The following is a 22,499-nucleotide window of genomic DNA, read 5'->3' on the forward strand; positions in this document are numbered from 1 at the left end:
AAGTCTAACTGCGCCTATTATAATTGATAAACAATGCACTATTTAGTGTCCATAGTTCTGTTTGTGCAGAATTGTCCCTGCAACAATAGTAGTATGGATTGTCATCCTATCCAATCAAAAAGTAAACTAGTATCTTATTCTTTCTTGGTGGTCATTGACAGTTTATTGTTTAAGAATTGTCAAAGCATAAACATTTAGAAGACTTCAAAAGACATTATGGACAACCTAGAGGACTGCACTCAGTGCATAGAGCTATTGCTGAATAGAATGGGAGTTTCGTTTAACACCTTTTGCCAACTGTGCAAGCTTAGTTAGCTACACAGTGAGACTAATAATAATAATCTAGTAGTACCACAAGGAGTCATTGTAGAGGCAGGATAAGAATTTAGAAACAGTCTACAAGAAGATCAAAAACGATGTAGGAAAAATCGAATGAGGAACGTTAGTAAAAAAAATAGGTACTCTAAAAGATAGGGAAGTATAATTATTAATATTAACATGAAAACTTACTGGGACCAGCAGAGGAGCCCTCGTGTGACCAATCCTAGCCTTCCTGGTCCTCGTCCGCCGGCGCCGCTAACTCCTCCTCTGTCCACTTGCCCCTGGGGGAAGCTGATGTACAACATGAAAGAAAGACCCAAACATGGATGATTGTTGTCAACCAAATCAAACATTTCAAAAGAACAATAACAAATTATTTTGGGGAAATAGCAAATAGACAACAATTGCACTACATTTATTGACCTATCTGATGTGGTCTACTAGGATATTAGTATTGCTGGATTTGCGGACCGTCGACTTGGAAAGTTATGTAACTCACTAAACCAACTACAAAAAGGTTCGACTAGGACTGGCAGGCAGCACTCCGCAGCACGTGAAGTGACAGACAAAGTCCATCGTGATTGCAGACCAGTGAGAACACTAAAAAGTAAGTTTTCTACTACATAACCAGTCATTAAAATACTCAAACTATCAATCCACCACCACTATCTCTTCTTAGTGGCAGGTGTACAAAGGAAAGACTGGACTTCAGTCTCTAGGGGCAGATTTATAAGTCCCTTGCGGCTCTTTTGGTCCGTCGTTGCGTGACTTTTGTGACGCAGCAGCAGCGCAAAAGAGGCGCCATGGTGCGGGGTATATTAACAATGTGACGCATCTGGGAGATGCATTACGTTGTAAAGCCCTGCGCCATCAAGGGGTGTTCCGGCGCAAGGGAGGGCATTCCTGCACAGGAACACATCCTAAAAGTGGCTGAGTGAAATCTACAAGATTTCACTCAGTCACTTTTAGGCCAATGCTGTGTCACTCTAAACCCTGCGGCTGCTTGAAGCAGACATGCGGATTCACGCAGCATTGGGGAGATAGGGCACCCCAGAGCATTGCTGGAGCTGCGTATTGGTTGCGACGCAACTCCAGCAATGCGCTGCCTTTAGGGCACAGATGCGTGACACTTCTGTGTCGTTTTTGCCCCATGGTGCGCCGCATTGTAAATGCGGCGCACCATGGGTGGTGGAGGCGTGGCACACAATTACTGGCGCATCCCTGCTAATTTGCAGGGATGTGCCAGTAATGGTAAATCTGCCCCTTAGTGTCTAGCATTACGCAGTTCTGTAAAGTACGCTCATACATAATTACTCAGGCCAATGAAATGAGCACAAAAAATCGAAAACAAATAAGCATAGTAGCACCGCCACTGAGCAGGAGAGCAGTGCACCTGAAATGCAATCACAGAACATTTTGACACATAATTTACCTACAATGTAATCGGCAGCATTATTGCTCTTCGGAAAAAAAAATTGCAATATGATAACACATAGAGCAGGAGAAAACAGAGTAGTGATTAAATAGCTACTACTAATCACCCAGCCCGGGAATCTCGACGCCTAGCAGGTCGAGCAGGTCGTGTTCGCGGTCGAGGAGGTCGGACCACCGGTGCGTGGCCTGGTTGTAGGTGCGCCGGACCCGAGAGTGTTTGTACATGGCCCGGCACACCTTCTCCCACAGCTTCCGACGCTCCCAGAGCCTGTACCCGCTAGCGATCCTGCCGCCTGCCGCGATGGTCTTGGGGAGGTGGCGCTGCACATAGTAAACCAGTGTGGCCACCTCCTCTGCGCTGAAGATCTCCCGGGCTGTGACTTGCTCCCCCCGCAATCGCCCGCATGGGAGCCGGGTACGGGGTGCGGGACCCTTCCCCTTCTCCTTCCCGGCCCCCTTTGCCATGGTCCTGTACAGCAGAAAGAAAAACAAGGAAAGAATAGAGAAAAAGTAAAGTAAAAAAACAAATTTAAAAAGTAGCTTTAAAAGTAACGAAAAGTTGAAAAAAACACAAAATACAGATCTAGAAAAAAGAGGGATAGATATAGAGTAGAAAAGATTAAAAAAAAAGTCCAAAGAAACAAAGAATTGCACAGATGAAAGGAGGATTAGAAAGCATGCACAGAACCATAGCAATGAATGAAAAACAAGATGGACGCGCCCATTGAGGACCGCCTGGGTACGTTCGCGTGATTTTTTCCCCACGAGTACGCAAAAACACACGCAAATTCGTAATAGCGCGCTGCATACAACGAGACATTGCCAATAGCACCCGGAAATGGAAATACGCAACGCACACAAGATGGCCGCGCCCATGTACAACCGCATGGGCAACCTCGCGGTCGGTGCACTGCAAGCATTCCGCGAATAAGCAAAAAACCGGGCGAACACGAAAAAAAAGAAATCCGCAAATTTGCACGAATTCGCGGATTGCAAGTTCGATTTCGAGCAAATTTGCGCCCTGCGAATTTTGCAAAATTGCAGAAAAATGAATTTTGCAAAACTGAAAGCACTTAGCAGGTGCAAAAGTTCAAGCTAATTTGTAACCATTCCCTGTAGTGCTTCCTGAGGGGCCCCTCCAGAGTTCAGTTGCCTACTTGCAACTATTCTCTGACCCTGCTCTGACCCTCAAAGCAGGGTCAGAGAATAGTTACAAGTATGGCATAATGCTCCTGTAAAAAAAATTAAACTGCAACAGGAAGCACTTACAGCTAAGGAAGCAGGTGCCAGACTTGAAGCTCAAATTCTGTGACACATTAACCAGCCCCAAATGAATTCATCTCAGTTGAGGCTGGGAAGGTGTGCTCTCCCTCTATAATCTACAGTGGTGAACAAGAGGGAGGTAGTAGTGAACCGAAGGGTGCTGTGATAAACCAGAGGGGGACAGTGATGATCCAGAAGGTGGCAGTGGCAAACCAGAGGGTGGCAGTGATGAACCAGAGGGTGGCAGTGGTGAACCAGAGGGTGATGAACCAGTGGATAGCAGTGATGAAGCAGAGGGTGGCAGTCTTGAACCAGAGGTTGGCAGTGGTGAACCAGAGGGTGCTGTGATGAATCAGAGGGTGACAGGGGTGAACCAGAGGGTGACAGTGGTGAACCAGAGGGTGCTGTGATGTACCAGAGGATGGCAGTGGTGAGTGCTGAACCAGAGGGTGGCGGGGGTGAACCAGAGGGTGGCGGGGGTGAACCAGAGGGTGGCAGTGGCGAACCAGAGGGTGGCAGTGGCGAACCAGAGGGTGGCAGTAATGAACCAGAGGGTGGCAGTGATGAACCAGTGGGTGGCAGTGATAAGCCAGAGGGTGGCAGTGATGAGCCAGAGGGTGGCAGTGATGAATCAGAGGGTGGCAGTGGTGAACCAGAGGGTAATGAACCAGAGGATAGCAGTGATGAACCAGAGGGAGGCAGTCTTGAACTAGAGGGGGGCAGTGGTGAGCCAGAGGGTGCTGTGATGAACCAGAGGGTGACAAGGGTGAACCAGAGGGTGACAGTGGTGAACCAGAGGGTGCTGTGATGAACCAGAGGGTGGCAGTGGTGAGTGCTGAACCAAAGGGTGGCAGGGGTGAACCAGAGTGTGGCAGTGATGTTCCTGAGGGTTGCAGTGGCGAACCAGAGGGTGGCAGTAATGAACCAGAGGGTGGCAGTGACGATCCTGAGGGTGGAAGTGGTGAACCAGAGGGTGGCAGTAATGAACCAGAGGGTGGCAGTGATGAACCAGAGGGTGGCAGTGATGAACCAGAGGGTGGCAGTGGTGAACCAGAGGGTGGCAGTAATGAACCAGAGGGTGGCAGTAATGAACCAGAGGGTGGCAGTGATGAACCAGAGGGTGGCAGTGGTGAACCAGAGGGTGATGAACCAGAGGATCGCAGTGATGAACCAGAGGGTGGCAGTCTTAGACCAGAGGGTGGCAGTGGTGAACCAGAGGGTGCTGTGGTGACCCAGAGGGTGACAGGGGTGAACCAGAGGGTGACATTGGTGAACCAGAGGGTGCTGTGATGAACCAGAGGGTGGCAGTGGTGAACCGGAGGGAGGCACTGGCTAACCAGAGGGTGCTGTGATAAACCAGAGGGGGACAGTGATGATCCAGAGGGTGGCAGTGGCAAACCAGAGGGTGGCAGTGATGAACCAGCGGGTGGCAGTGATGATCCAGAGGGTGGCAGTGGCGAACCAGAGGGTGGCAGTAATGAACCAGAGGGTGGCAGTGATGAACCAGAGGGTGCTGTGATGAACCAGAGGGTGGCAATGGTGAACCAGAGGGTGATAGTGATGAACCAGAGGGTGGCAGTGGTGAACCAGAGGGTAGCAGTGATGACCCAGATGGTGGCCGCGATGAACCACAGGGTCGCAAACAGGCTGGACACGTAGAAACAACATGGTCGTGACTGTTGCGACCACACAAGTAAGTTCGCGTTCCCAAACTTGTAAAAAAACCCTTGCGAACTGGCAAAAACCCTTGCGAACACGCAAAAAAAACAAATTCGCAAATTTGCACGAATCCGCGGATTTTGTGAATTGCGAGTTCTCTTTCACGCGAATTCGCGGAACGCAAATTTGCAAATTTCCCCCATACTTAGTTTTGACGCTGCGGCGTCAGAAAAGTGACTGAGTGAAATCTTGTAGATTTCACTGCGTCACTTTTCTAAGGCTTTCCTCCGAGGGAACGCCCACATGAAACTGTAGTAAAGGAGATCCTCACACAAAAGAGTTTCAAGTAGGAGGTATGTAATCAACAACCTCATCCAACAGCCAGCAGAGATCAACTGACACTTTTAGAACACCACATTAAAGAACACTACACTGACCTGGTTCCATGCTGGAACATTAGGCATGGATCCAAGTCACATCATCACAGAAACCTGATGCAGGTTTCATGTGGCGCAGTGCTTCACAACGTGACGCATCTGCCTAGATGTGTCTCGTTCTAAATAAGTCGCAACCTGGCGCATGGTTTACGCTGCCGCTGTGTCACAAAAGTGACGCAACTGCGGCGTAAAAGTCTCGTAAGGGGCATGTAAATATGCCCCCTATTTCGCCATCTTGCCGGACTACAAGGCTGTTAGAGGTTTCAATAAATATAGGCTGGGAGATCTGAGAAAAGATGGACAAATGAGATTGAAAGAAAATTCACGACTGAGTACTGGAGCGCAGCATTATGTTTTTAAGCACGTTCTCGAGAAACAAAAAGTTTAACCTATTCCAATTCAACTATACACACAGAAAGTATTTAACCCCCACATTTCTACACATCGTTTATCCGGGGGCCCTTCACTAGTTTTCTAGTTTTGGGGCAGAAGAGACTCATTTCTTTCACGAATTCTAATCTGCAGTGATAGATCTGGTTAAAACTTACAGGCATGAACGTTGCATGTGATCCCAGGGTCTGCCGGTTTGGGCTGATGCCTCGGCTCAAGGCTGAGGAGTTTACCTGTACATTTATCTACTTGACCCTATTATTGGACTAACGTTCCATGACCATCGTCAGGAAGTTGGCCTCCACTCTTAAATGACACTCTGAGCTATATAAATGGGTGAATGATAATATTAACGAAGACTATATTTCAAAAGTGTAGAAGGCAGGAAGAACTCACAAAGCACACAGATTGGAATGCCCATTTAATCGAGTCGAGAGACTATTGAAAGGCCACCACTTGTTGAAACTACTTTTTACTCCTTCATTGATGATATGTGACAAAATGATTTCCAGAGTGATGCCTGCTGTTTATACACTTATGATAAAATCAATAAAAACAAAAAGGGTGGCTTTGAAACCGTGTAGAAAGGTAGAAGTCATGCCATTTTGGGTGAGTGTGGGGTTGATGACATTTCCAAGAAACATTCTGGTGTGTTTACATCAACCCTAGGGAAAAGTCAAAAGTTTTAGGCACAAGATGGAAGTGGGACATGGTGTTACCACTATGAAACATTAACTTATAACTGTACTTTTGGTGTAAACAGTGATTTGACAAAGAGGGCATTATTAAGCCAATCGAATCTTCCAGAATCATAGGAGACCAACAGCCAACCAAAACAGACAATACAACACGTGGCCTAAAATATATATAGATATCAGATTTCCATAAAAAACATTGGCCTTTAAAAATGTCTCATCTTCCACCTGACCAAATATTAGATATTAGGATAAGCTAAATTCCAACCTAACCATATACCAGTGGCAGCTGCCATGGCCTAACGGCTAGAGTGGTTAACATCGAAGCTGGGGAACCAGGTTTGAGTCTCGGCAGGGATGCTCAACATCCTGTGATTCTGACCAAATCACTTAATCTCCCTGTGCCACCAAAATGAATGTGTCCATCTGTAACATAACTGATGCTCATGTAAAGTGCTCTGATACCTTCTGGTGGAGTTTCTGCTATATAAAAAGAAGAAAAACAATTGCAAAGCCTGGTAGGGCCAGGTGATGCCAAAAAAATAAAATAAAAACACTTACCTTGAGGAGGGATGCGATGTACTCCTCCACCAGTCATCTCTCTTCCAGGCAGGCTCCAATGCGGGACCAAGAAACTGCACTAACCAATCCTGGTGCTGCTCTTAATAGCATGAGAGCAGGGCCAAGATTGGATAGAGCAAGCTCTCTCAGTACTCCTAAGAGCACTGGAGGCCTACGCTTCCTCTAACCCAGCTGTCTAAGACAGCTAGGTTAGAGAACCCAAGATGGCCAACCAGAGAGACATGCACATTTTAAAGTGCACAATTCCCTGCTGCCACTCGGCAGCCCTGGCCCGCCCTGTCCTGTCACTCAGTTCAGGTCGGGTCAGTTGCTGAAAAATAAAATGATAATAAATATTCTTTATTATCATTTTATTTTTCAGGTCTGGCCTGTGAGGTGATGCCCCCCGCTCAAATTGCCGTATATGTGTCACACTTCAGCAAATTGAAAGGCAACATTCACAAGCAGGTACCTTAAACTGGTAATCTTTATAATCATATACTCTATTTTGTTTTTGGTACAGATAATTTTGGTAAGCCTACTCCCATGCCTTGTTATTTCACAGCCCAAGATAAAGTCCTTGATCGGCATGTGTCATGGTCTCACATACTATATTCAGATATCCAATTAAGTGTATTTCTTTGGTGTCATGTCTTTGCTGCCAACACGTGCTCTTTTTTTATTAGGTTGCGTTCCACTTTTTTATTATTGGGAGTGTTGCTCTCTGTCTCAATCTAGCACAAGTGTACTGCAACGCTTTAATTTCCAACTCTTACACAACATCAGACCTTGCTGCCCATTCTTGTAATCCTAATTGGAACACCTTTGCCTAAGGTAATTAATTTCACAATTCTAGCTGGGAAACTTTCTTCAAGCAAATTGAGTCTCGCAATCCCAATTATATGCTGTATATTTGCTGTTGCTCTGTCTCATATATGTTGCAATGCTCACCTTATTCTGAGGCTTGTTCAAGAGCATCGCACCTCGCCTTTTCCGGTTATCTCTCGCCTGTTTCATATCGTGAGGTAATCCCACTCAACACTCCATGAAAGTGCAAAAGACCATTTATTAGGACAGGATTACAATACATTCAAACAGTTCAACACTGATTAACTTTAAACATCTTAAACAACATCTTATGATATCTCCACCCTTATTCTCTCTTCACCCCAACTTTAACCTATCATGTTTCTTCACTCTTCCTCACACTGCTTAAGCGATGAGCTCCTTCCATCCCCAAACTTATTATCACTTCTTTTCCCCAGCATCCTTGCTTGAAAACTTCCTTGTCCTGTCCCAGGCATAGTGGACACTGTCATCGTTCTCTGACATACACCCCTCACCCCTGAGGGGTTTGTTGGCCCTCATCTGACTCCCCCTACTCTACTGCCCTACCACTACCCCTGCAACCTTTCCTAAATATGGCATCCTTAGGTCCTGTACATATCCCCACCCAACACTCCAACCTACCGGGTGGGTGGGTGGCAACAGCTACGGCCGTCATGCCAAGGTAATGAGCTAGGGAGAGGCTGGTCCCTTCTCTTGGCTTCTATTTAATCCCTAACCTAAATCCTAAATCCACAAGTTTACACAATGAGTTGTGTATGAGTTCACTGTATCATTTTCTATTGAAAAGAACAGCCAGTCTATGGAAACACACAGATGTTATTGGCCATGATTGAGCTCAAGGAAATGGTACTGAGACCACCCATTTTCAGGAAGAAAAAAAACTATGATAGAGCATTCTCAGGAGCAGCCCCTAGAATCTGGAGCTCACTTCCCCTGAACATCAAAAAAATCCCAATCTTAGCAATGTTTAAGGGAGAAACCAAGTTATTTCTAATGAGTAAGTTCCTTCCATAATCATTTTCTCTAGGCGCTAATTCTTCAACTCAGAGACGTTTAAGATGTTCCATTGACTGGAGAACATAGAAGACAAAGGAAAAGACACTTGAAACAAGCATATAGAGGAAGTTTGAATATTCCAACTATAACTATTATCTCACCTACCTCAGAACACTGCTTTACTCTTTATGACCTTGTAATCTGTGTCAACCATTATGATAGTATTACTAACTAAAACAGTCTAATGTAATCTTGTGCTTGTAACTGTGAAGCACTTTGATACCCAAGGGTCTTGTTCGCGCTATAGAAAATTGTTTTCCTTTGTAAGGAGGACTGGTAAAAGCAGATATAAGGTGTAGCCATGGGCTCCAGATTTTCAAGTCAAGTCAAAAGATACTTTATTATTTCGGCTTCACAAGACCATAAAAGCACATATAAAACATTTTCAAATTCATTGCAATTCATCAATATAGAAATGTTTGTATACACATGGATATAAAAACAGCTTAAAAAAGTTAAGGAGATAAAAGACTAAAAGGCTTGGTAGTCAATAAGTATCTCAATATAAAAAACAAAATCAAATGAATTAAGAGGTGGAAGTAAATAAAATGAGGTGTCTGGGTTTTTGGGAAAGTACGAGGAATAGGCAGTTTAAGCTTGTACTTTCTTTAGAACTGTACAACGAGCACACCACATTGAAAAAAGGTAACGGGACACAGAGTAAACAATTGGCATGCCAGTGTCGTTTTTCAGAATTCTATAGGCCTGTAGGCAGTGGGAGGTTCCAAGGTTCCTGCAAAGCTGTCTTAGCCAACGAGCCCTACCTTTCCTTTATAAAGAGGACTGGTAAAAGCAGATACAAGGTGTAGCCATGGGCTTCAGATTTTCACCTGCTTACGCAAATCTGTTCATGGGGTTGCTTGAGGAGGTGATGTTCTGGGGCTCAGCTGACAGCCGTTGGAATGAGCATATCCTCTACTGGGGCGATTCATCAAAGACTTTTTCATGATATGGACAGGTACTGAACAGACATTACAGGACTTTATCATCCATCTTAATGAAAATGACATTAATATTAGGTTTACCACCCACTCAAGCACAACTAATGTGGTATTCCTTGATGTGGAATTATACATCAAGGACAATCAGATACACAGTAGAATGTATCGTAACCCTATGTCTTGCAATTCCCTCTTGCATGCTAAAAGTGCCCATCCTCGATATCAAATCAAGGCAAACCCTTTCAGGCAGATGGCCAGAGCAAGATGGAATTGCATTGAAGAGTCATATTTTTTAACATGCACAAATGACATGGAGAAATTATTTACTCAGAGAGGGTACTCTGAACACAACACACAAAAGCTAAGGAAAGGGCCCTGAAGACTAAACGTACTTCTACTTTGAAACTGGCTAAAACTGAACAACAGTCCCCAAAGACAATCAGAATGGTAATGGACAACACACGTATGAACACTACTCTGCGCAAAAGTTTAAATAGACATTGGCACATTTAAGAGGGCAGACAGAACACTACAGGACTTCATAACAGATAGGTCACAAGTGACTTATCGCAGAGGCATAACAATTAAATCCATATTAAGTCACAGTTACCCAATAGGAGTACCATGCGAACAATGGTTGACTTACCTTCCAGGGGGTTTTACAAGTTTGGCCACTGCGGTGTGTGCCAATATGCGCAGGATAAAACTAAAAAAATGTTGTGGGAATATGGATAAAGTGTATACCATGCTCACAAATATCAATTGCAGCACTACATTTGTTGAATTACATCAAGAAATCTGAGTATTCGTTTTTGGTTTATGAATAATTCTTCCTTCTCTGTACTTAAATTGGTGATTGGTTACATCTTAGCTTCACCTTAAATTAATAATTTATGATGCCCCAGTCACAGTGTGGCTCAATGATTAGAGTGGCAGACCCTGATGCAGAGGTCTAGCCTGGGACCAGGGTTCAATTCCCTCCCTTGGCGGGTCTTGGGCTCAAAATTCCACAGACCTGATAAATCTCGCCTCGGTGCCTATTCCAATCATGGAGTCCTACTCTGTAACTCTGGGCAATAGCTTGCTTAATCTCCACAAAGACCCCCACAACGCTAAGGATGCCTGGCCTCCACCTTGGGGGTGCCCAGGAGTGGACGCCTCACAGGGAATGGGCCCCCAGGGGCACTTGGCAAAGCCAATGTCCCCCTGGGGGATTTCGCGCGAGGGATGACCTCACGCGACCTGATTGGGTGGTGGGAGGGGTTTAGGGTCAAGCGAAGGGTGGGGAGGGAGGGCGACGTCACTCTGAGCGAGTGAGGTGAACTGTGGAGTCGCTTTTTGAGGCGCCCTGTTTACCTTTTGTCAGAGCTGTCAGTCGCTGTTGTGAGTGAATTTTCGACGGAATTTTCTTCAGATTCTGAAGCATGTCGTCAGAGGAGATTGCCCTTGAGGCAGTGCGAGCGTTGGTGGCTGTGGGGAGGAGCGACTTGCTGAGGCCCGGCGCGTTCGACGACACAGCTGTGGTGAAGCGTCCTCGTCGCTTGGCAGCGGAAGGTGTGTCTAGAGCGGTGGCGGCTTGCCAGTCAGCTCGCAGCGAACGTCAAGAGGAGGACAGCGTCGTGAGGACTTCAGCGGTGAGGGTCCGGAGAGCGCGATCGACGAGCCGAGGAGGTCGGGGTAAGAAGCAGCCGCCCCCGCGCTCTTTGTCAGCCCCAAGTGAGTTCAAAGGGGGCCGCAGTGTCAGTGTGGCACCCCTTCGACGTAGAGCCGGCAGGCGAGGAGGCAGCGCTGGTGGTAGTTTTGACACGCGCGTGTCACAGGTCCAGCTGGGTGAAGGAGAGGCTGACAGGGAATTTGGTGCGCAGAGAGCGTCGACGTCCCAGGAGCTTTGTGAGGCTGCGCCACGCCCTAGCATGAAGGCGGCATCAGGTCTACCTGTGAGGGCATCAGGGCAGCAGGCGAGTGGAAGGAAAATTGAAATTGCGCCAGATTTCGAGGCTGCCAGGCGGAGTCCAATGTTAGTGGACTATTCCAGCGATAGCGAGGCTGATGAGGATGAGCTTTCTGGAGTTGAGGAAGGCGAGGAAGTTGAGGGAGGCGCATCTGACGTCGATGAGCAACACCAGCTAGTTGAATTCGAGGACTGCCAGAACATTTTTGTTCCCCGGCCTAGGGGCCCCCCGAGACAATTGGTGGAGGAAGATTTTAATGTTGATTTAACGCATGATTTTCAAAGTTTGCAGGAGGAACAGGGGTTGGGTGGTGGGCGATGGAAACCACCAACAAGGCAGTTCAAAGGTGGGAGGTGGGGGGGCAGGGGTGACAAGGGGGAGGGCAGGCGGGTGCAGGAAGCCACGTCAATGTTTCCAAATGCCAGGCCCCCGCCTGGGTGTCTTGAGGGGATTCATGGCATGGGATCCGCGATTTCACAGGGCCAATGGGTGTGGGTGGAACATACGGAGCTGCCTGGGTCAGACAGGGCGGGTACTTCAGCGTCTCAGGTGTCAGGTAAGTATGGTGCGGGTCTTCGCTCGAGCGGCGAATACCTTTCTGGAGCTTCTGGTCTGGTACCAGATGAGCAGTTCTGCTATTCACAGGCGGCGCCGCAGAGCGCGGTGTTTCGGGGGGGGGTGAGTTTGAGAGGCGGATCTAGTGCGGATTTACAATCAGCGACTGGGCGCTTTGCACGGAGGCCCGAGTCTGAGTTTCAAGGTGCTTGTGCTAACTTAGCGTCTGGCAATATGCCAGGTAGAAGTTTGCTATGGTCGGAAGGTGAGCGACACCTCGAAAAGGTGGTTGGTGATTATGATAAAGAGAATGTTTATGGGACAAGAGGTGGTCTGTCTCATGGTGGTAAAGCTGGGGCTGGGAGGGGGGAGATGAGATTAACTTCTGCCAGTGTGTTACAGAGTTCTGGAGCGGATCTCTCATCGGCACAACGGATGCAAGGCGGACGTCATCGGCGTGACGGTCTTGAGGACTTTCGACAACGGGCTGCGCAGTTACCAGCAGGTGAGACGGACTGGTGGGCTGCTTGGACACGGCCGTTGGCGGGTGTTTCAGGTGGGGCGCCTGTAGAGGGTGGTCCAGTGAGGGTGGAGGTTGGGGATGGCGCGGGTTCACAGCAGAATAAACAGGTAAAGGCGGGGTTAGGGGACGGGGGGAGGCCGGGATGTGAAAGCCCAGGTTCATCGGTTACTGGTTCGGTTCAGAGTGAAGTGCTGAAAGTCAGTGGTACGAGATTGCCTTACATGGGAGTGTCAATGCCATTGGGCATACATTTGTCAACCAGAACTAGGCAGCGTATTTGGGATCATGAATATGTAGATGTGTTTCGGCTCCTTCATAGGGAATTGCAAGCAAAGGAAGGTTCTAAAGAGGAGGAGGCTGAATTGTCCCGCCGCCCCAAAGTTCCTAAAACGATTGAAAACTGGACAGCGGCCTTTTTGATTTATGCCAGCGTATACAGTGAACGGTACCCTGAGAGGGCGGTTTCGCTGTTCAAATATTTAGATATCATACGTAAAGCACATTTGCAAGCAGGGGGTTACGCTTGGCTAAACTACGATGAGGAGTTTCGGGCGCGAATGAGTTTATTCCACGATAAGCCTTGGGGGGAGGTTGATCAGGAGTTGTGGTTGCAGTGGATGACAGGTCATTCTACTGCCAACACGATACACACAGCTAGTGGTTTGCCGATTAATTACCGGCCCTTTTCTCAGCGTCCCGCCACACAAGGGGCAACTGGCGTCGGACGTGGACAGTTGCCCACAACTGGAGCATGTTGGAGCTTCAACAGAGGTTCCTGCGTGCGCCAGTATTGTAAATTTAAACATGAATGCTCACAGTGTGGGGGCAGACATGCGGTTTTCCAATGCTTCCCCAACCAACACCCGGGAGATCACGGTAGGGGCCAGAGGGGGGGGAGAGGATCTGTGCCGCCTCTTATGCCAAAAGGCGCCTACTCCAATTAGGTTACAGGCCATGTTGAGCGCATTGGATGTGTACCCGGATGTGGAAGGAGCGGCCAAGTTGTTTTGGGGGTTTAGGCTCGGTTTTAGGATTGGTTATCAAGGCCCCAGAGTTTCACGTTGGGCTGACAACTTGAAGTCGGCTAAGGAGATGGCGTCGGTGGTGGAGGTGAAGTTGCTGAAAGAAGTGGCGTTAGGCAGAGTAGTTGGCCCTTTCAAGTTTTGTCCCTTGCCAAACCTAATTGTGTCACCACTTGGTGTTATCCCGAAGAAGGCAAAGGGTGAGTTCCGCCTGATACATCATCTGTCTTGGCCGGAGGGGCTTTCAGTTAACGACTTCATTTCCACTTCCGATTCGGCGGTGGCATATGCGTCAGTGGATGACGCTTTGGATTTGGTGCGCAAGGCAGGGGTAGGAGCTGACCTCGCACAATGTGACGTACAGGCCGCTTTTCGCCTTTTACCTATTCATCCAGCTGATTTTAGTTTGCTGGGTATGTACTTTGCAGGACAATATTACGTGGACCGGGTGTTACCCATGGGCTGTGCCATTTCTTGCTCACTGTTTGAAACATTTAGTACATTTTTGGAATGGTGTGTAGTCCAGCGCTCAGATCATGCAGCTGTATGCCATTACCTGGATGACTTTTTGTTTGTGGGCAAAGCGGAGACGGAGCAATGTACTAAAGTCTTGGCTTGTTTCCAGGATTTGGCTAAGGAGTTTGGTGTGCCTTTGGCGGAGGACAAAACGGAAGGCCCAACGCCTAGGCTGACCTTCCTGGGCATAGAAATAGACACAATGGAGATGGTGGCCCGTTTGCCCAGAGCAAAAGTTCAGGAGATCAGGTCTTTTTTGCAAGAAATCTTGGGAGCTAAAAAAGTGCAGCTGAGGCAAGTCCAGAGGCTTCTGGGCTATTTGAATTTTGCTTGTCGAGTTGTCAGGGCAGGCAGGACATTTTGCAGGCGGCTGGGCTTTGCGATGGCTGGGGCGTACTTGCCGCATCACCACATACGTTTGACAGCAAAAATCAAGGAGGATTTGAGCATTTGGCTACGATTTTTGGACGATTTCAATGGCGTGTCCATCAATTTTGTGTCTGAGGACACGGTCTGGCCGGTGCAGATTTTCTCGGACGCGGCTGGAGCCTTAGGTTTCGGCGTGTTCTGGGAAGGAAGGTGGTGTGCAGAGCAGTGGCCGGCACAGTGGTTACAGCAGGGCCGCAGCATTGCCTTTTTAGAATTCTTTCCCTTGCTGGTGGCGCTGCAGATTTGGGGCGAAGAGTTCAGAGACCGCTGCGTGTTGTTTCACATCGACAACATGGCGGTGGTTTTTCTGGTGAATGGGCAGCGGGCAAAGGATTTAAAGGTGTTGCAATTGTTACGGGCCTTCATGTTGCGTGTTCTGCAGCTGAATATTGTGTTTAAAGCCCAACACATCCCTGGTGTCAACAATTCAATTGCCGACGCTTTGTCTCGTTGCCAGTGGCAGAGGTTTCGGGAGTTGGCGCCTGGAGCGGACCAATGCAGAACACCGATTCCGCCGAACATGTGGGACCTGGGGAATTGAGGATGGCAGAGTTTGCGGAGCAGTCCTTATCAGAATCCACGCGACGCAGCTATCAGCTGGCATGGTCTGGTTTTTTGAGTTATGCTGCACAGCAGGGCAGGGATGGCACGGCGGTGCGGGATGAACAGTTTATGTGGTGTTTTGTTCTGAGTTTAATAGACAAAGGTTTGTCGCCTTCCACCATTTCGGGCAAGTTGGCGGGCGTTTCATTTTATAGTCAGCTAGAATTGGGGTGTGAGGTGCAGAAAGGTTTTCGTTTACAGAAAATGCTGAAGGGTTTTGGGAGGGCCTTTGGGCAGGCAAAGAAGTTGAGGGACCCCGTTACGTTCAACTTGTTGCAAAAATTGTTGGGGGTGTTGCCCTCCTGTTGTTATGATGAGTGGGAATGGTTTCGGTTCCAGTTATGCATGATATGGTTATTTTTCGGTGCATTTCGGATTTCAGAATTATTGGGGTTACGTAATCAGGAAGGGATCAGGTCATCTGATATTACTCTCTTGGGCTGTGGAGTGTTGCAAATCACATTGAGAAGGTCAAAGACAGACCAGACGGGAAAGGGGATGTTGGTGCGCCTGGGCAGGAGTGGGGTGAAAGGTTGCTGCCCTGTTGGGGAGTGGGAGGCATTTTTGGTTTCAGGGGTGTTTCGAGAGGGTGGGATATTTTGCCATCAAAACAAAACACAGTTCACTTGTTTTCAATTTCTAGCTGTTTTACGGAAGGCATTGACCTTGCTGGGTGAAAATTCGCACTGTTTTGGGACACATTCGTTCAGAATAGGTGCAGCTACAGAAGCGGCAAGGTTGGGTTGGGGGGCAGAAGAGTTGCAGAGAATTGGTAGATGGAAATCGAATTGTTGTTTTAAATATGTTCGGTTATAAAAAAAAAAAAAAAAAAGTTACTCATGGTAGAAGTCAGGTTGTTAATGTTACTTTTTCCATCACAGGTCGAGTGGCGGATTTTCCTCGAAAAAAGAGGACGTGGATTGTCGGCCATTCTATAGTAAAGTGGGCTGCGAACTTTGCCGAACAGCAGCTGTGTGGGAGAGGGTTGGGTCTATATGGTAATGACCATGAGGTGATTTGGAAGGGCCTAGGGGGGATGAAATGGGGAGAGTTGTTTTCGGTGCTGAACAAAATGGCTGACGTGTGGGGCATTCCAGATCTGTTGATACTACATTTGGGGGAAAATGACTTGGTGGAGTGTTCAGGTCTGGCTTTAATCAAACAGATGAAGCTGGATTTGGCTGTGATTAAGGACAGATGGCAAGGGGCCAGGCTTGTGTGGACAGAATTTCTGTACAGGAGCCAGTGGAGGGGTGCCAGGGTTCATGCCGCTGTTGAGAGGGCCCGCAAGAAGGTTAACAAAGCATTGAAGACATACTGCGTGGCAATGGGAGTTACGGTCATAGCCCATGAGCATTTTAATGGTGAAATGCTGCACTTGTTCAGGGACGACGGGGTTCATCTATCGCAAATGGGGCAGTCATACTACTTGATGGAACTCAGAGATACTTTGGCCAACCTCTGGTGTGTTGATTTGTGGTGCTCCAAACCAAAGTAATGAAAGGAAGAAGTTGGGGAAATAAAGTTTTCCTTCTCTGTCATTAGGTATTGTCTTGAGCGGACTAGTTTCTGCATTAAGGGAGGGTTTTCTGAGGGTGGGGCAGGAAAACTCAAAGGTTTTCCTGGGTGGCGTGTGTGATGGGGATTGGATAATCTAGAGCGGATTCATCCTTTCTCTAAGGGGGAGGGCTTGGGAGGGTAGGTGGAGAAGAGATGGAAAAGAAGAAGGAAAACTCAAGGATGGTATCAAAACAAGTTATGTTATCGGAAAAGAAGGAATTGGAAAAAGGAAATGGTTATATGAAAGGTTTGGAGAAATAAATAAATAAAGATAAAGTTTGTTGGAAAAGTTATGTTGCGGGTCTGTCTTTGGCTGTCCTGGTAATAAAGGTGACCTTTTATACTATATTCAGAGTTGTGTGAGAGTCCTTATTTGCGCGATGGGCCCCCAGGGGCACTTGGCAAAGCCAATGTCCCCCTGGGGGATTTCGCGCGAGGGACGACCTCACGCGACCTGATTGGGTGGTGGGAGGGGTTTAGGGTCAAGCGAAGGGTGGGGAGGGAGGGCGACGTCACTCTGAGCGAGTGAGGTGAACTGTGGAGTCGCTTTTTGACCCACCCACCCGCCCCGATTTCAACAAATCAAGGGTTGGTATTTTTGTTGTGTCAGTGGTGTCTTTACATTGTCAAAAAAAAAAAAAAAAAAAAAAGTAGGCTGCAAAGAATGGTTTTCGCAGCTTGATCATAAGGTTGTGCAGGCATGCCTACCTCTTGAGCCTGGTCAAAGGGTCAGGATGTCACCTCAGGACAACTCAGGCAGACTCTTTTGTTGTCTCGTCGGCGTGTGTGATGGGGATTGGATAATCTAGAGCGGATTCATCCTTTCTCTAAGGGGGAGGGCTTGGGAGGGTAGGTGGGGAAGAGATGGAAAAGAAGAAGGAAAACTCAAGGATGGTATCAAAACAAGTTATGTTATCGGAAAAGAAGGAATTGGAAAAAAGGAAATGGTTATATGAAAGGTTTGGAGAAATAAATAAATAAAGATAAAGTTTGTTGGAAAAGTTATGTTGCGGGTCTGTCTTTGGCTGTCCTGGTAATAAAGGTGACCTTTTATACTATATTCAGAGTTGTGTGAGAGTCCTTATTTGCGCGAAGCCAGGATGGGTTCCACAGCGGTATTCGTACAAGCGCCTTGAGACCCTTGCGGATGAGTAGTGCGCTATACAAATATCAATTTACATTTACTTTGTGGACTCTTATCTCTCTACATATGCTATATGTGGAATATGCACCCATGTTACTATTATGGGGGCAAAGTACATGAAATATAAAGATATTTCTGTACTGCTAATAAGACTTCACTTATTAATTACATGTTCTACCTAGTGGGAATTATTGTATTCTTCTCTGAATTATTATTGTTGGTGCACATCCACCAGTAGAAATGTATTTAATCCCCTTAAAAAAGAAAAATATTAATCATGAAGCATAACATTTCTTGTGGTAGGTAGAAATTGTAGTCCCATAATCGCGCGCTATATATATTATGCACCCTTGTAATATGATGCTCCCTTTTGTTGTCAATTGAGATATCGGTTTAGTTTCAGTGGTTTTGGCGTCTGCCATGATAAATGTACTAATTCAAGGTGGCGCCCATGCACAATCACGTGAGTGCTTAGTCCTTCCTTTACTTCTTACTTTTTTACGTTCCTACAACGTAAAGCACATGCGGAAGTTGGGCGCTTCCCCTGTAATCGGGCTCGGTTCTGGAAAACAGTTTTAAACCATTGACCAAATTGCGAAATGACTCGGACGGCGTTATTTTAGAATTTTAATACCCTTTTTATTACAATTTACAGGTTTCCCCATACTTCCAGGACATGATTCAAACTAATGGGAGGTCACACTACCCCAAGAGTCTTGCATTAACAGCACTGCCGTTGTAACCATACGTAATGGACATTATTCATAACATGTGGAGTAGATATCTCTACTCATGGTCTATGATATTTTCTTGCAGAATTTGGCAGTTTTGATTACCATTGGACACACCTTACTTTGAGAATACTATTGGATAAAAATACATACTGGATACAAGGTTTCTGGGTGTTAATTTCGTGTCAGGAGGTAAGCCTTAAATTTGGCATAATCTTTTGGAATGTGCGATTCTAGATTAAATATATTGACTTGTGATACATTGTGCCTCATGGTACATTATGCTACTTTTTTCTTGATCCTTACAGAACTTTAACTTGAGTACATCCAATACCCCAAAGGTACAACACGCATCCCTTGCCTGTTATCCTGGGGAGTGTGTTTTATTCACGTTTGATTAATAATCAAGTCAATTCACGAATCACTGCTAGGATTTTATGTTTGGAATACTAGGGGCATCACATATATGGATGTCGCAATTGGTTTTGATTTAGAGATATGTCACCATGTGTATTTTAGAGCTAGCATGCGTTGCTTAAGCCACAAAATTGAATTCGGCATTAAACACTTGCTGTTAAAATTATGAACCCATTGATGTATGTTGTTAAACAGCGCAATAAATGGGCGCACTACTGAATGAATATCATTTTCTTGCACATGGTGATCATTTGGCATGCATTTAGCTGTTATCAATTGTATATATGTTTTGTATATTACAAATTTGGTATTTTCATCCCCTTTAGCCCTGACGAAGTCGAAGGTGTGTTAACCTCAAACGACGAAACACGTTGGCTAAAAGGAGTGGCTAAAAGATGTGGATTAAATAAAAACACCATATTATTGATTTCATGTTTCCTAATTGTACTATACTTTGGTTTTGATTTGGAAATGTGTGTGCTTTAAAAAATTGTAAATACTTATGTTCAGTCTTAGATTGATGTTTGGGGATGTATGATAGATCTCTTCCTTTTTTGAACGCGCTGCAAAGACATTACTTGGATTGATCAGACTAATATTGATTGCTGTGATTTCTATATCAGCACCTGTTTTCCCTAGCACCCAATTCAGTGAATTATAGTAAATAGTGACCTTACAGTGCACCAGGTTACGACAATCTTTACCAGGGCTTTTCAATGATTCTCTCACTATCAACCTCCGACAGAGCCTCTCATCTCTCCATATCCCTCTCTTACATGTTTTTTATTTGTTTTATAGTGCCTCTCATACAAGTTTAGTGTGTCAGAGCATTTTACATCACACACACATACAGAAACGGTGTATCATATGTATGTAAATCAGTGTATAGAAAATGTTACATCAGACAAAGGGGACTACAAGTTGTAGAATTCACATGTATTCCATACTGGTAGGACATTTTCAAGATTGCTTGGTCTGGGGAGCACAAAATCAAAATTCCAAACCAATATAGTGTTTAAGGTCATTTTACTAATACAAATGTATTTTCCCAAATAAACCCTTTTTAGCAAAATTAGGATAATGAAAAACTGGCACAAAAAGCATAACTTTCTAACCTAGTTTACGATTGTAGCTTATGTACTGCAAGTAACAAATGATCTCTGTTTAACAGTATTAACCCACTGAGCTTTGCACATAACATACTGTTTTGTGATCTGCATTGTACATGCTCTTTGCAGCATGTATAATAAACCCTCTGCACTATCCTAGATTAGTCAAACTGCCAAGAGACAACACTCTTATCTCTCTCCAGCAGCCACATTAATCACAGGAGTTATATTGGCACTTTTGTTTTTGCCCTAAAACTGTTAGATATACAAAGAACTCTTCAGTGCTTTTAAAACTGCTGCACTTTTACAAAACAGGCCCCCAGTAACAAAAGCGGTCCCTCCCCTCTTCCAGCCTGCCTCGGAAATGCATGATGCCCAGTACGCCCAGTCTGACCTTGCATATATATACACAAACACACACTTGCAAGGACACATACAAAGAAAGTCACAAAGACATACACATGGACTAACCTGCATTCACTCAAGCAGCTAAGCACAAAAACTTACCTAGGGCAGGTCCACAATTTCTGACTCTCAATCAAAAGACAGAATGGTTGAAGGTACCAAGGTAGACCTTTTTTCTCTACATCTGATAGGGCAAGAGGGCATGTGATTACCAAGCGCTGAAACTCCATTATCTGCCATGCTGTACTACGTGATGCTAGTGCACCATATCAGAAATGTATTGTGCCTGCGTGGAACTTGACTTCAACAGCCGCCATCTGAAACATGAGCAATAAAGATAGTGCAGCCCTCTTCTGCCTGCAAGGTAATTCTACAGTTTTTACATGTAACATGGCAAGCAATAGTGGCAGAGTGTTGATGCTGCCTCACCCCGTCGGGGCAACTGCCACTGCTGGAAGGTGCAGAAGCAGATCTTTTCTTGGAGATCCATGAGAAAGGGAATATCTACTTTGAATGTCATTCATCCATTCTCAAGCTTCCATGTTCTGCCTGTATTTAGTTTAATTTTTAAACTCAGAGTGGGACAGTTTGCTTTTCAGGTTTTGCCTACAGACAGCTTTACCTGGTAGATATATATATATATATATATATATATATATATATATATATATATATATATATATATATATATATATATATATATATATATATATATATATATATATATATATATATATATATATATATATATATATATATATATACATATATATATATACACACACATAGGAAGGAGTTCATGAGCAACCCTTTCAGCTATTAGCTCCTGCAGTTCAGCCAGCTTCAGGCATGGGCTAAGAGGGCTGTCCATCATTATGCTATCAGCCCATGGCATTTCGTGATTGTGAACGTCCAAAAATGTGCGATTCCTCATTCTTTTACACATGGACACCCTGGTTGACCCCAGCTCCCCCACTCCACTGAGGTCAGGGCGCAAAGCTCAGACCTGGTCTTGCCTCCTCAGTTGTGTGCCCTGGACTCAACTGATGCTTCCTTGCCCTAAGTGCGCAGGGTATGCCCAGGCGTGGTTCCCGGGCTCACTGTGCCATTGGATTCAAGCTATCCTGGCTGATGAGGGGTGAAACCTTGAAATCGGTCCTAGGATGCTTGTTTACAGTCCAGGGAGGACCTGGCTTGGCAGTTCGGGCTGGACTGTTCCCATGAGGCACAAGGTCAAGACTGATTTGCATATGGGTTGGCATGGTGAGCAATAGAATGATGGATTTAACCCAGATCTCTTGACTGGGGGTGAATGTTTTGATTTGTTTTGCATTCCGTCCATCGATTGTGTGTCTTTTGCTGGACTCAACTGAGGCAGAAGTTGAGATGCCACCTCGGCTGCCCATCAAGCACCTATGTTCACAGTTGTGCTGGTTCTGAAGAGCAAACTTCTGTGTCCTCTTTAATTACTACATTACACATTTTTTATGGAGCACGGGCCACAAATAACAATCTCCAACAGCAAAATGTAAAGGCACATATTTGCTAGGATTTTTCACTGAAGTTGGGTCACTTTTGTGGTGCAGCGCGACGCAGAATCATTTTTGGCATTTATGAAGCTATGTGAAGCCACTTAGCATATCTTTGCGTTGTGTAGTAAATACAAAGTTATACAATGCAGCACATACCGCTGCCTTGCATTGCTTTGCTCTTGGTAGGGGTTATTTGGGTGGACCTTGGGCTTTCCCATACATCCACCCAAGACCTTTTGAGCAAACCCAAGTTTACAAAGACTTGTAAACCTGGGTTTGTACCAAAATGGTGTTCCTACTCCACAGAGCCGTAACCAGCAGAAATATCTTTATTTCTCCTTGTTACTTCCTCTTTCAATGTGTGCTGCATTCTGCAGCATACTTAGGGACATATT

This window comes from Lissotriton vulgaris, chromosome 3_1 (assembly GCF_964263255.1).
Source record: "Lissotriton vulgaris chromosome 3_1, aLisVul1.2, whole genome shotgun sequence".
Taxonomy (NCBI): domain Eukaryota; kingdom Metazoa; phylum Chordata; class Amphibia; order Caudata; family Salamandridae; genus Lissotriton; species Lissotriton vulgaris.